The sequence below is a fragment of the Erythranthe guttata genome, chromosome 2, assembly GCF_056151865.1.
Source record: "Erythranthe guttata isolate IM_541 chromosome 2, IM_541, whole genome shotgun sequence".
Classification (NCBI taxonomy): Eukaryota; Viridiplantae; Streptophyta; class Magnoliopsida; order Lamiales; family Phrymaceae; genus Erythranthe; species Erythranthe guttata.
The window spans coordinates 7,437,203-7,445,474 of NC_142534.1; the positions used below are offsets into that span (position 1 = coordinate 7,437,203).

At 32.7% G+C, this 8,272-nt stretch overlaps 1 long non-coding RNA gene across 1 annotated transcript; it reads left to right on the forward strand.

Annotated features, from left to right (window-relative positions):
- The first annotated feature begins 3,971 nt into the window (after window positions 1-3,971).
- LOC148772236 (uncharacterized) lies at window positions 3,972-5,582 on the forward strand. Its single transcript, XR_016030068.1, has 2 exons — window positions 3,972-4,313; window positions 5,337-5,582. It is a non-coding gene; the product is annotated as an uncharacterized LOC148772236 (long non-coding RNA).
- Window positions 5,583-8,272: the final 2,690 nt, after the last annotated feature.

The following is an 8,272-nucleotide window of genomic DNA, read 5'->3' on the forward strand; positions in this document are numbered from 1 at the left end:
CTATGTTCTGCAGTGGTCACTTATCATGCATAATTGTTGTGACATTGCACAACAATCATTTCATGCTTGTTAATTTGGTCCCAAATAGTCCTCTACCACCTATCCATCCGGCATGGGTACATCATAGAGCTAAAAACCTAAGGCACTTACTCAAAATGTTCAAACCCCGCTACTCTTGTACGAACAATTAAAGTCTTTTCGGTAGTTTACAAAATGCTCTTTTATTGTAATTTATATTTGTATTTGATTTTTTGTTCAATTTGTATTTTTACTTGAGTTTAAGAATATTTATGTTAATTTATTGTATTTATTTGAGTGTTAATAGATAAGTTGGTTAAATAAAAAAAAAACTCAATTAGTGATTTCGTACTATATTGTACGAATCTTTAGCTTACATTTCGTGTAAAATACCACGAAATGTAAGGTGTTATTTCATGTTTTTTTGTCACGAAACTAAAGAACGTTTTACAAACCCCCAGTTTCGTCCTCCTTGTTCTATACTGATAACACATATACCTCTTGTACAAATACACGAAGTTGTTGAATGCATTTCGTAATATAACCAACGAAATAGCGGGCAAATTTTGGTTTTTTGGGGAAAGTTGCAAATGAAATAAATCGCACTGCAAACAAATAAAAATGTTCAAACATGGTATTCAAACCTTTAACCATCATTTACACACTAAAAAATAGAAATTTTTAACTCCAATGGGGTTATCAAATGAGGGTTCTATTTTGATAATTCACCTTTTGAGATGTAAATATACTTACTGGAAATTGAGTTATAAAAAATGTAACTATCTAAACACTCAATCACAAGTTGACACGTGGCAATTACAAATAAAATCACCCCTAGGCTTCTAATTATAATTAATTTGATAACCATGATTGGAGTAGAAGAATTTTAGTCAATATTAAAATATTAACTCAGATATCAAATAATTATTCGATAATTCAATTTTGAAATTAAGCATTGAAGTTGCTCTAAGTTTCATAAATTTATTGTCAATTAACTGTAAATATATTGTCAATTAACTGTCAATTAAGCTAATATGTATATAACAAATTGTAATTAATTTATTACTAATAATATTTTATTAATTTCATAAAAGAATCAAGCATTGAAAAATTATACAAAAATAATTAAACCTTATATGCCAAAATTAGATTTACGGCACATGTCTTTTATAAATAAACAATTGAATAAAATTACCTAAGTAAATAAGTTAAACCAAAGTGAAAAAAAATTCTAGAACAAAAAGAGAAAAAAAAAAATCAAATACAGAAAAGCTTAGACTTGGGCTTTGGCAATTTGGGATTGTACTTTTTATTATTATTTTTGTTGGCACCAGATTTCTGTTAGTGAAGATTGAAGAAATCCGCCATACATGGAAATTAAAGATTGGCAAAGATTTGTTTTCCATGTTTATTTTGGAATTAATTAGATTAGAGTCCTATTCTTGTAATATTTTTATTAGGACTTAGATTTATTTCAATGTATTATATTATAGTTAGGTATCTTTTGTACTTATCTAGAATAGATGCGTGGATTTTGATAGGCATTTAAATTCAATAATTGGTATCAGAGCGGGTCACTAGAAATACTTAGTGCCTGATTTTGGGTTTTGATTCATTTGCTTTGCTTATTGGATGACGTGTGTTCACAAGGACGGTTGAGACGGAAGTCTGTCACGACATTCACCCAATTCCGCTGCGTTGTAACGTGCCCCATGATGGGACACTCTGATAGAAGACCAAGAAGGGTGAAGAAAAGTGACATCAATGTTGCAGGGGGAGTAAATCTTATCTGCAGGGGGAGTTCGTGTTAAACATGGATTCTAATCAATCTATGCCAAAGGGGGAGATTGTTGGCACCAGATTTTTGTTAGTGAAGATTGAAAAAATCCGCCATACGTGGAAACTAAAGATTGGTAAATATTTGTTTTCCATGTTTATTTTGGAATTAATTAGAGTCCTATTCTTGTAATATTTTTATTAGGACTTAGATTTATTTCCATGTATTATATTCTAGTTAGGTATCTTTTGTACTTATCTAGAATAGAAGTAGAAATCGACTAGGATTCTATTACCTAGTTAATCGATTTTTTAGGGCCCAAGTTAGGTTTAGGGTGGTGGATTCCGTGCCTATATGAGGCCCTCAACCTCATATGAGTCATATGGAGTTTTAATAAGAAAATTCCCAGCATAAAGGCTTTGAAGGGTGCAGCCCGTGCTGCAGCCCCGTCGGCACATCAGGTGTGGCAACATAACATGTTTCTTCTACCAGGCCATAAAGAAGATCGGCGTTTCGGGAGAAGTGCTTAAAAGATCTCGGGAGAGGTCGATCTGCCGTTTGAAGGGAGTTCAACATTGGAGGAAGTCCAAGAGTGCGGAGGAGGAATTGCTTTGATTATCAACAAGTTCGAGTCGTGTGCAAGAACGGCGTATGACATAAAGAGGGAGTCTTTAGTGTTTTATTAAGTCCTATTAATGTACACTTAAATCTGAACTAGTTTTGCAAGTCCTCGTGGATGTAGGGTACATTTGTATCCGAACCACATTAAATTCTTGTGTTCTTTATTCTGCTTTTAGTAGATTTATTACTGTGACAACACAAGAATACTGTTACCACACCTAATGTCGTAACACGTATTCTGTCTCAACAGATGACTGGACTTTGATAGGCATTTAAATTCAACAATTTTATTATTTTGTTTATTTAGTTTTAATGTACATGATTTGGTATATATAGCTGTGGGATCAATTTTTCTCCAAGTAATAATTTACCTTCTTCGTTAGAGCATGCTTTTTTGTTCACAAATGCTATATGGTTGTGTTTTTAGTTGATATCATTCCAAAACATGTTGGATGGTTGGAGATGCCCTAATTTCCTTTTAAATAAGGACAAGTCATATTTATCATTTTGTTAAAAGTCCACTAAGCAAATCAAAATTAATGATCGAACCACTATACCCCTCGCATTGATAAGCTGCAAGCCACATTTGCAACTCATCCAATCACGTTGATCGAAGACTACCGAATCTCCACTTTTTCTTTCCCCACTCTCCATCAACAAGATTTTGCTCTATTTTCCTGCGATTTTGCTCCATATTCCTACTTTTTTTTCTCTATATTGTTGGGGTTCTGTTATATATTGATGTGTGTTTTCATCGAAGTTGTACTCAGAAGTAAAAATGGGGAAAAACTTAAGGTTTTTCAAAACATAATTCTAAAGTCGCCACAATATGTGTTTATTTTACAAATATTGCTATGAAACTTTCTAAACTAGTGTATATATTTTTGTATATGTTTCTAAGCTCCGATTGTTTTACAGAATTTGCTACTAAAATAAAGAAATTTGCTGGTAAGGAGAAGAAAACGGAAGATATGGCATGCATGTTCAGTTTTAGACAAATTCGACTAAGCTCTTTCTATCTCTGTCTCGCTGTCTCTGTTTTTGTTTATGTCCACATTGTATATGTTGCGTAAACGTACATCTACTGGTGTATGTGCTCTCTGACTAAGCTCTCTCCATGTGCACTCTGTGTAGCTCTCTGCATATGTGTAAAAATTTGTATAAATAGATTTGTTAACATGTACTATTGTATGCGCTCTATTATTGGCCATGACTATCAATGCACGATTATTACATACATGTACTTCAACAGTCTTTTGATTGCATTATAAAACACCATCGTTTATTACTTGTCCACTCATAGCCTGTAAAATGAGTCTTGCAAATATGAAAGATGTAAATAGTTTACAGTAATTAATTTTTTGGGAAATGAGTGATAACCCCCTACTTTTCAAAATATATATAAGGAGACCCAACAAATTTTTCTTTCCTAGTTAAAAACCCAATATCTGATCTTAATTAGTGAGACCCCCTAGACAACTTGAAAAACCTATTTTACCCTTTTAGTTTTAATTCAATACATAAAACCCTAGCCCCAACCTTCTCTCTTTCAATCACACGTATCAGCCGTTATCCCCACCCCCTCTTCATATCTCTCTAACTCTCTTTCTCTCTTTAACTCTCTATATCGACAAACTCTCACCCCACCGCTGCTCCACCAGATCTGCTCACCCGCCCGCTACTCCGCCACCGCCTTGCGACGTCACTCCCCCACCAACGTTCACCGATGCTCCGCAAGCAGCCGCCGCCCGCCGACGCTCTCCCTCCGCCACCGTCTGCCACCGCTGCCCCCCACGCTGAGAACAAATCCATATTCCACCGCACGGGATCCGTATTTCACCGATGATTTGTACGAGACGAAGAGAGCGTGGAGAAGTACGAGATCTACATCTTCAAGGTGCTCCGTTTTCTATTGTTTTGTATTATTTTTTCCCTGCTCCGATCCGTTTTCCCCGTCTTTGTTTTAGATTCGTTTTATATTTCCTCGTCTTTGTTTCAGATTCGTTTTATATTTTTCCCATTCTCTGTTTTCCCCATCTTCGTTTGAGATTCGTTTTATATTTCCTCGTCTTCGTTTCAGATTCGTTTTATATTTTCCCGTTCTCCGTTTTTTCCCATCTTCGTTCTAGATTCGTTTTATTCCCCTACGGATTTGGGAGGTTTTGTTCATTATGTGATTTAATTTACCAAGTTTCTATGGTTTGTCTTAGCATCAAGGTGGTAAATTGGAAACTGCACAAAGCCCAATAATTGTGTTTTGATTTTTTTTTTCCTGTATTTTTCTTTTATTTTATTTTTAAATAAAGTATAATGAATGTTGCAGCAGCATCTGGCAGGGATTGCATAATTCATTATCTTAAACAGTTGTGAACTTTTTTTGTAGTGTAGATGAATTTTATTCATATACATATATAGTCATATGATCTTATACATATAGTCATATATAGTCACATATAGTAACATGAATGAACATAACTACATGTGACTATAGTTGACTACATATAGTCATATCTAGTCATATGCAGTAACAACTACTTGTGACTATAGTTCACCAAAATAAATTTATCAAAAAAATGTCTTTCATTGTTTTTTTGTATTTTTTCACGTAATATAATTTGCTTGTTCCATTTTGTTCTTCGTTTTCTTTAACTTGTATTTTTTGTCACATATTTTACTTTGTGTAACATTATATTTAGTCACATATATAGTGACAAGAATGAACATAACTACATCTGACTATAGTTGACTACATATAGTCATATCTAGTTATATACAGTAACAACTACTTGTGACTATAGTTCACCAAAATAAATTTATCAAAAATATGTCTTTCATTGTTTTTTTGTATTTTTTCACGTAATATAATTCGCTTGTTTCATTTTTGTTCTTCGTTTTCTTTAACTTGTAATTTTTGTCACAGGTTTTGCTTTGTGTAACATTATGAGATGCAAAGAATAAGATGCAGAGAAGTGTCATGTGACGTTTCATTGTAGATAATTGTAGATAACTATAGTCACCTGTAGTAACATATAGTTATATCTGTGTTATGTGTTTTTTAATGTATAGTAATGCGTGTTCATGTTTTGAAGATTTTATGGATGTGATTGTGTTTTCGTTTTTTTTTTTTGGGTTAGTTGATTTATAATATCAAGATTGAAATTGTAAATTTTGTTGTTCGTGTAGATTAATTTTGGTAAAAAAAACAGTACATGATTACATAACATGATTGTGGTATATTACAGTTATGTGTAGTATAATATAGTCATATGTAGTCAATTTCGGTACAGTAAATTTATCAAAAAAATTAAAAAATTTAAAAAATTTAAAAAAAAATTAAAAATTAAAAAAAATTAAAAAAATTTAAAATTAAAAAAAAATTAAAAAAAATAAAAAATAATTAAAAAAACAGAAAATGTAGCACCCCCCTATAGGTCGGCGATAAATCGAACCGGTTTATCGGAATTCTATATTCTTAGCGGAAGCAAAGGATCTATGTGTAATTTTTAAAACTTTGGAATGGGGCGAAAATGCAATTATCAAAATATTTTCTTTTGGGTATCAAAAACTTTGCACTTTCAAAGTAACTTTTCTTAGGTTATTTTAGCCGAATAACGATTTCGTTAGAAACGAGTTTTGAGGGGAGGTTTCATTCGAGTGCTACAGTATTACTTATCGGTTTCGGTTCGAGAAGAAATCAGAGTTTAGGAGGATTATTTTGGTGAATAAATCGGAATTCCCTAATGGAGACTTGAAAATAGCAAATCATGAAACTTACTATATTATAATAAGAGTTAAGTACGATTCATACCGGAAATGAGTTCAAAAGGGTACGAAAAGAAAATATTACGGTTTAATATTACATCACCAAAAGAAAACCCAAATTATATGGCATCGTTCATAGGTCCTCGTACAACTTCCAACAAAACCCCGGGCAAGACCTCGATCCGCTACTCGACCCATCCCGGTTGATGACTACTAGAGCTACTACCTGCAATTAAAGGACATCTATATGAGCTATAAAGCTCAGTAAGAAATCCGAGTAATATCGAACTTTGAAAAATACGTTATACGTAATATATAATATTATATGCCCGTTCTTACCCACGTTCCGTATAACAACACGAGACAATCGGTCAAATTCACACAACTCACGAAAACACATTTTCCGCACAAAATCACGTACTTATGCAAAATGACTAAAATGCACTTTTTGTAAAAATCATGAAAACACATTTTTCGTTTTATCGGATCCGTGAAAGATTAATTTCTGTACCCGAGTAATAAACCTGTTCCGAGCCCGTTTTCACTAAGTGGGATCAAACCACTACACACATCATCCTAGTTGGATACAGGCCCACTATATCCGAGTTGTTTATTACCCGATATTCCATTAATCTTTCAATTTAAAAACCGTTTTATGCAACTTTTCGAAATTATGCTTATGACCCACACATAAACATCACAAATGTCAATCAAGTGCCACAAAATCACACAAATATCACAATTTACCACATAATTATAATTTGGGCAAAAAATCCCCAAATTCTCACACATAAATACACAACCACACACGGCACACATCACATGCACAATCAGTACACACACACTCACACATATTCAGCACACACACATGCAACCACACATTAAAACATCACCATTTAATATGAAGCCATGCATGTAAAGCAAGTACCACTTTTTCACCTTTTATTTAATGAACTTATTACCACACTTAGGTAATAATCCATTCTCATAAATTCCAACACTAGTAACCACATCTTTGCAGCCATTTAAAGGTATAAAATCTCAAATCTCATCATTCATAGTTATTAAATTAAAGACATGAAAGTAAAGGCACAAAACATAATAAATGACATGCAAAATGTCTTAATTTCGAAATAATAGCAAACTAATTCCGAAAATTCCCAATTTAAATCCTAGAATTCCTAACTGACCCAAATTCCAGATTCTGAAATTATTTTAAATTTTCACAAAGTTTCGAATTTTCTTGAAATCAAAAACTAGAAAATTCCCCTTTTTCTTTTAAAAAAACAAAAACTCTAATATAACTTTAATTACTTTGAAATCTTTGTAAATAAAACTTTTTCCTCATTTAATACTTGCTGGAAAACAGATCCAAACTTTAAAAATGAGAGATTTTTCAGAAATTGCAGTTTTGACCCCAAGGTTTCAAGATTTACACATGCAACCACACTAAAAGTTCAAAATCCACTTTTTCATGAAAAACCCCTAACAAATCTGAAATTATAATTTATTAGATGCAGAAATCGAAGTTTGAAAAGTCACTTTATGCAGAAATTTCGGAAATTACATATTTACCCCAAAAATCCTTAGATCTACACATGCAAGACCACTAGAGGTTGAAAAATCACTTTTTTCTTGCAACACTTCCTTAAATCCGAAAATTTTGTTTAATAAATGCTGGAAAACAATTTTGAAAACACATGTAGGACTGACTTCTCAAAAATTACAGATTTAACCCAAAACTTTTGAAGATCTACACATGCAACCCCATAAAAGTTAAAATTTCATTTTTTTGAAAACCCCTTTTTGAAATCTGAAATTTTTAATGCTTTTAGCCAATTAAAGTTGTATCTACCCACTACCAACATAGATGATGCATGCAAGAACAAGAATTTAACAAGAAACACTTCTTTTCCATTTTCCCCCAAAAAGCACTAGATTTTCGAAATCACTCCCAATGTTTTAGAATTTTTTTGAAAACCATTTTGATACTATTGATTAGGGCTGGGCAAAAATTACCAAATACCGATTACCACGGTATACCTACCAACAATTACCGAATAAATACCGAACTATCGGTTACCACTACATTTG